Below are 8,031 nucleotides of genomic sequence, written 5' to 3'. Positions count from 1 at the left end.
TTTATCATAGGTTTTGTTATCAGTTTTGTTGTTTATGTCCATATTTAATCATTCATTCATTGTTATCATGGTAACATTTTTACTCTTGTTTATGTTGATATGTTGATGATAAAGCAACAATGATAAGTAGGCATATATACAGTAGTAGTGTGTGCCTTTAGAACATTTATTGATTAAGAAGTTACTAGATAATTGAATTATTCCATTGTGGGTAAACCAACGTGAAACATGTCAAGTAAAATGGTCCTTTTACAGGATGAAACTAAACGTATTATTGGCTCATATCTTGGAATTAAACCACTCCACTGTATTATTTTGATATGTTTTATGTTTGAGCTCCTGCAGTTAAATGTAATCACTTTTTCTTCAATAGATAATAGACAGCTTATGCTGTCATCACATGTCGATCATCATTGTAACTGTACATATACAGAACCAATTATTTTTCTAAAATGCTGTGATACTTGAAAGCCCTGTTTGAATTTGGAACATGGTATGGTTATGTATTTGAATGCATTGCACTGCGCTGTTCAGAAATATAATCTAGAAATCCTTTGACATTGTTCATGAAATGTGCAATCTGTTTAGAAGCTTGTCAACTCTCCAATGCAACTAACTCTCTTTCCAACTAGACATTACTAGTTTCTATTCTTTTTGTGTTGAAAAGTTCTGAAAGCTTGAATACTGTTAGACTCATGCCAATTGTTTGGCATATAGACTACAACGAAACGATCTCTCTCATATCATGTACTGTATAGATATACGTTGCTTTATTTTCATCTTAAGTGCATGGTACTATTAGAGGAATGTTGTTTGTATTTCAACTTTGAAATGTTATACATTGTATTGGTCGTAAAGTGATGTTACTTGTTTGTACGTTTTTGTAAAAAAATGAGACAAGACATATCTTGATTGAGCCTGGATTTCCCATGCATTTTGTGAGGATATGAACTAATGAAACTGTGAAGGACATTAGATCTGCTGTTGAATAAAACCTCCTCTGTAAGCTTTTAATGCTCCCTTGTGGCCCATGTTCTCTCGTCTGTAGTACTGTATGAGCAAATCAGGGCTTCTAAAGCCGTACTCCACAACTTTGTCCACCAGGGGCACTAGTGGCATTGTTTTAATGAAAGGTTCAATAAAATCCTCCTTCAAGGTGGTAGTAGGCCTTTACAGTGACCTTGCTCTATGCCTAGTGTAATAACAACACTACAACACAGTTATAACACATATCCATGGGAATTACCCTTAATTGCCTTAATTTGCATCGCCTTTTTTTGTTGTCTCTCACACACCAGATAAGGGATGGGGGGGCGGGGTTTTAATAAATATTTGTACACCTCTCCAAGGCAACCACTCCATATAATTAATGACTCCTCATGGGGCTCCTCACTTTGACTACACAACACTTCAGCCCCTCCACACAGAAGCAGCAGGGAGGCAGGGGAGCTCGAGCAGCACAGGCAATCAGCTAGACTCACACCTGCAGGAGGCAGAGCCTTGGACAGACAGAAGGGACCCATGTGGATAAGATAGGGCAGTTAACTGGGCTGGAGAGAGTCCATTATATAGTGAGATGGTTGAGAATACTAGCCCTAATGGAGGCCTTATCGGACACGGCTCGCGGTGGCTCTGAGAGGTACTGCATGATTAGAGCCCTCACCATGGCGACAAGGGGGGGGGGGTTAACGCTTTCCCTTCTGGAGTGTAATCTACTGTGCTACAGATTTTACTGTAACAATAAGGAATTTACATTCTGGTTTCACCATCCTGATGTTGAATATTGTGTGATATTTGATGGTAAAATATCCCATGATTCACTCCATACAGATAATGCATCAACTACTTCAGTAACTAGAACATTCATTATCCCTCTCGCATACAGATAATAAGCTCCACTTGTGAGGGATCAAATGCATCTAGGCCTACTGTAGACCCCTATTTGTTCTGTTCATTGTGTCCATTGACCATCTGTAAAACATTAAATGTATATAATATATGTGGGAAGACGACAACAACACCTTTACAATAAAAAGGATGGGAGTTCTAAGGTCCTGTGTTTTTTTCTTCTATGTTCTTTGCTGTGCGCGTGCGCGTGCGTGTGCGTGGGTGTGTGAATGTGTGTGTGTGTGCAGGTGTGTCTGTGTAGATCTACCACCCCCTCTCTCTCCCTGCTCGATATTGGTGCTTCTCTTCAGTCGGAGAGTGAATCCAATAATGGGGACTGGGGGAGAAAGTAGGGTGGAGGGATAATCAGCACCCTGGATGTCCTCTTTCTTCTCCTCACTCAGGGCCACAAGAGGAATCCTGCCCCCTAATTGTTGTGTGGGACCCTGCGCCGCTTCCACTGCGCCTGGAATGAAAAGCAAGGTTTAATTAGGGATGGTTGGAGCTGAGAAGACTCCATAGAGAGGGTGTATCCTCCACTGCCACAGGAGAGACACTGTAACTCTGACTGTCTGCCGTACATTAGCACGTCTAGAATGTAATGAACTACACAGGATCACAATATACTAGAAGAAACTGACGGTTAATGGGTACTGTGTGTACCCCCTGTTATACTTCTGTCCACCATATATGGCTTATGTGATATGAAATGTTGCATCTCTGTGGGTTTTGACTGTGTATAACCTGCCCAGGTAAAGTGGTGTGCGTGCATGTGTGTGTGTGTGAATGTGTGTGTGTGTGTGTGTGTGTGTGTGTGTTGTGTGTGTGTGTGTGTGTGTGTGTGTGCGTGTGTGTGTGTGTTTGCGCACGCATTCATGTGTGTGTTGTACCCGTAATCTAATATCGACTATTAGGGGAAGTGCTTCTAACAAGCCTCTCCTATGTGATAATACCCTTTTAGAGACCAAAGCAGTGGTTAGGGGGGAGGAGCCCTGGTGCTTTCAATGGTAATTTGTGTGGTGATCAATCATCAATGACCAGGAACTGCTCCACAAACAGCCAGCATTCAGCTGTTATTTTTAGAGCCACACAACATCCATCCTTTCTTCCTAATATTGAGGAAGGTAAACATTATGATTTTAGACTGTAGGCCTATCTACCCAGTCGACACGCTCTTTGACTTCCTCTCCAATGTTCGAGTAACATTATGCAACATTATCATGTTGCCCTTTTTTGTGTGTTGACCACACTTGATCTACTCAAGCTGTCTTTACCGTTGATTACTTGTCTGATATACAGTACCGTGAGACAAAATGACGTCGAAAAATAAAATCAAACTTGTTTATATTCATTGTCAACAACCATCTATCAACTGTATTATACTGTATGATGTCACTGAAGAGAACCTGTGCCATAACACTGCCCACATCACATGCTCTCAGCTCTTGGATTGGTGTAATGTCTTTTGATTACCACAAGATGTTGACAGTATTCATCCATAGAAATAGAGTGAGCGTCATCTGTGCCTTGGTGGCTCTATCCGCTGTGATGACCCAGTTGTGATGCTCCATGGAGTCTCTGGCTGAGGGGAGACTCTCTTATCTGCTCTAGTCTCTCCGCCACATGGTCTCACATTACATGCCAGGAGCATGTCTGATGGCTCGTTACGGCTTCAGTGTGGAGCGACCATCTTCCCAACGACGTTATAAGCCCATCTGTGCCCAAACAAAATGACGGCAGATTTCTTCCCATGGACAGAGAATGGCTGATAGACCTTAGCTGTGTTATGAATCAGAAATCAATATTGGTGCAACAAAACAGGCCTGTATGGTATTTCCGATGAGAAAACTCCCCCCCTCTCTCTCTCTCTCTCTCTCTCTCTCTCTCTCTCTCTCTCTCTCTCTCTCTCTCTCTCTCTCTCTCTCTCTCTCTCTCTCTCTCTGTGTGTGTGTGTGTATGTGTGTGTGTGTGTGCGTGTGTGTGTGTGTGTGTGTCTATGTGTGTGTGTGTGTGTGTGTGTGTCTATGTGTGTGTGTGTGTCTATGTGTGTGTGTGTGTGTGTGTATGTGTTGCCTCTGTTGTATGAAATGTGCTATACAAATAAACTTGCCTTGCCTTGCCTTGTATGTGTGTGTGTGTGTGTGTGTGTGTGTGTGTGTGTGTGTGCGTGTGTGTGTGTGTATGAGAAATGAGTAAACCTGCGTTTGTGGGGGGAAATAGGGCAGCGAAGACACCCTAATATCAAAACCTCAGCCAAAGCCCATGCATGCAGTTTCCCTGATCGCGAAGATTACGGAGTAAGATGGGGGAAGTTAGAGAAGATCTTGTGAAATGATTGGCATTCTCCCAGAGAATGACCTCGAGTGCCATCTTCAGCTGATGTAGAGTGCAGGATGAATGCATCTCTCCTACGCAGCCTCTGATTAGGTTAATAAATCAATTGCGGCTCCTCTATCAGGTCCAGCTCAAGCTATTTTTATGAAATGGGTTACACAAGAACATCAAACTCTCTTTCATCAGCAGGCCCTGATGGGACGCAGCTTATTGGCAAACATTCTAACCATCTAAGCAGGAAGTGTAACATGCCCTGACACAGAATTGGTCAATGATGGCAATCTAGAATGGTTTTATAGCAGAAAGAGGAATCAATCTTAAATGAAATAGAAAAAACGATGTTGTCCTTTTAAAAGTGGGATCACTACTAGGATTAGAAAGTGACGTGACCTTCATGATAATATGCTATACTGAACCTGCAGCCATTCTATGGTAAAGAACAAAATCTGCATATTTTCCAGTTCAGCGCACACTGTTATACTGCTCTGCTGCCTCCCTGTGTGTGAAGGGAATCGGCTCAATCCCTTAACCCCTTTCCTGTATTTATTCTTGATTGACACGCGCAATATGAAAAGTTAAATTAAAAAACGATTTGTGTGTGGGTTTGAGGGCAGGCACAATTAAAGTGATTGTTCAGTTGGGGTTTAAACAGGGTCCCTTGTCACTGATCTTGCCGGGGGCTTGCCGTAAATAGCCAACTCCCTTGCACCACATGCCATTGCTAAACTGTATAATTGACTTGCTTTGATTTTGAACTCTGTTGTGTGTGTGAATCCATTAGCTATAAATACTATGGCATGAGTTATTATAGTATACCATACTTACAGGAATAATCACGCAAAAAGAACATAAAACTCTATTAAGTATTTATATACTATTACTATTGTGTTTTTATATAGACTCAAAGCTCCGTATCTACTGTAGGCTACTTTGCTAAAAAGTGTCCAGACACATTGTCCAGTGACAGAATGTCTGATGTACAGTAAGCTTAGTTGTGTGTGTGTATGTCAAATATGGCAATTATAAATCTCTAACTCGCAGCACCGACTGGATGTTGTCCAGCTAATGGGAACAGTTTCATCTTTGCAAAGTATCTGAGTAGACTCTTTCCAGTTAATGAGGGCTATAGCACTTATGAAAGATGACCTGTGTTACCCCCTATACTCATTATAACACCACCAAGTGATTCAGCTGGTTTGTGTTCCCCCACCTGGCTGTAATGAAGACATGGTGACTGATGGCAAAATCTTTTCCCCTTTCTCCCTGGAGAGGATGAATTATCGTTTCAGACTCTCTGCTATTGGGAAGCGCATTAAAAATGCTCTGACTAGGTCTAGGACAGTGTTCGCCGGTTACGCAAGCATTCACTTGGAAAAGTGTTATGTTAGCCAATGGCCTCTGTGCTGTTTTTAGAAGGTGTCCATTTGTACTGTACAATAGTATGCCAGACCTGAGGTGAGATATATATATATATATATCCATATAAGAGGTGAAGACATAAAGAAGTAATGAGGCAGGCCTATTGATCTCACTGTGCCCAGAAGAGAAACCAAAAATTGTCAAATTGGTCGGAAAGCTATCGAGTGAGACATTTACCAGAAAGATCTATATGAGGTTGTTCAGAGATAGCTAAACATACTGCCTGTGCTTGGGAAGTGAGAGAGAAAAAATACATGTTTACACAAGCATAATTATCAAACCAATGATACCTTATGTGGGAGGATGTTGTGGTTGCTTCAGTGGTAAGTGGGGCTCGTTGCTCATGGCTTCTAATGCTGTTTTGCCTAATACAGCACCTGTGAAATGACTACGTATGCAACAATAGTCAATCAGCCAATTATTAATTATGAATTGGCTTAATGTTTCATTGATTAAATTATCACACTAAATTGTCAACGAGAACAATATTGTCATTACACAATGATTGGGAAGATGCTTTGCTTCACATGAATACAGCATCAACCTGAAAGTGAATGAAGAGCCTGGTTTTACTTGGCTTTCCCTGGGGTTCTCAGTGTATTCAGCTAGGGAGCAGCACAAAATTACAGCACTTTGTCTCTCTCTCCCCCCCCTGTCTCCCCCCCCCCCTGTGTGTGTGTGTGTGTGTGTGTGTGTGTGTGTGTGTGTGTGTGTGTGTGTGTGTGTGTGTGTGTGTGGGCGCGTGTGTGTGCATGCGTGTGTGTGTGTGTGTGTGTGTGTGTGTGCATGCGTGTGTGCGTGTATGTGTTTTTATTTCTGGTGATATGAAGAGAGTGAATACAGTGTTTTTTACATTGTGGGTGGAATTCCTTCTGTGTTCATTGACTCTTGGGAATAGTACAGTTTGCAGTGAGAGTCAGCAGGTGGTGGTCCTGCTGTGAAACCTGTTACTCTGTTAAGATTATGAGAGATATCCTCCACTGTTGAGAGGAATTTGTTTTTGACCCCCAAGTGACAGCAGGTATAACAGATATCAACAAGTACATGGGGAAGACTGGCTTTTCCTGTGAGTAGGCTGCAACAATATATCTTTCTGTACAGCCAAGGCCTGCCACCTCATCCTACAAAGAAGAGTAGCCTTCATGAGCATTGCAAAATAAACTGGCCCCCCCCCTTTTCTTTACATATTTCATTGCCTTTACATACTGTATTTTAGTGTAATGCCAATGGGATTTGTTGTGGAATAGTTCAAGTGTAATAGTACTCGAATGTACGTTTTTAATTTGTATTGCTATGATTTGTATTGTGTCTCACAACTCCATGTGAGTGGTCCTCAACTTTTTAATGCACCTTTTGTTGCTGTTCTTTATACCATACCTGTTTGTTGAGGAGTGACACATAAATAAAGATCTATCTATCTATCTATCTATCTATCTATCTATCTATGCAATATATATACTTTGTGTGCTGTACATAAAGATATGTAGCCTATGTTGTTGTAGCCTAAATGTAGTTGCCACTATATGTGCTGTACAGTATTGTTATATTTATCTAAAATGAGACAAATTAGACATTTGACAGACAACTGAAGACAGGATGCAAAAACATCTATCATGGTTGTGGTATTTGTGTAGCAGATGAAAAATACTTTGTGCAATGAAATAAGTAAAGGGTTGTCTTTATTCCATGCAGCTTCAGGGTTCATCACAGAAAAACAATAATCAAATCCAAAATTAATTTGAAAAAAGCACAACATTCCAGGCCTTAATAGTGTTTTATTTGTATAGTATAGTATAGTATAGTGGACAGTGTATATAGCCTTTATTTATGTAAACCAGCTCTTTTTCCTTCTTGTTTTTAGTATTTTTTTCCTAGCACCAGGGGAGCCACCCCTCCCAAATTTCGTTGTATGGTACCTGTACTATATCAATGACAATAAAGACCATTCATTCAATACTTGTGACAATGTTTTGGTGTATTTCCTTCAAATAATACTCAAAACAGAGCCTGTACCTCTTCCCTCCACCCCCTTCCAAATAGTATTTGTAGTACCACTACCAGGCAATAGTGAGTGAGTGCATCATTGCATACGAAGCGTGCAGTGCGCAGGAGCCTGGAAGGGGGAAATCGAGGGAAAGAACGAAGAAGCCACTGTCGGATCCTTATTACCTGAATTCATATGAACATCATCGCAATTCCATTAGAAGGGGGGGGAATCAAGAGAGAAAGACTTGCACACTACCACATCGATGAGCGGGGGGCCACACACTTATCAACGGACCGTTAATTCATCCATGAAGCCATCACATTCTGTTGTCTCATAATAACTGAATGCAGATCCTCTTATGTGTGCACATCAGATCACAAAGCGGAGGTTTGGGAACCGAATCG

The sequence above is a fragment of the Nansenia antarctica genome (genome assembly GCF_963989245.1).
Source record: "Nansenia antarctica genome assembly, chromosome: 7".
In the NCBI taxonomy this organism is placed as follows: domain Eukaryota; kingdom Metazoa; phylum Chordata; class Actinopteri; order Argentiniformes; family Microstomatidae; genus Nansenia; species Nansenia antarctica.
The sequence above is the reverse complement of the archived record's forward strand: the minus strand, read 5'-3'. Positions refer to the sequence as shown.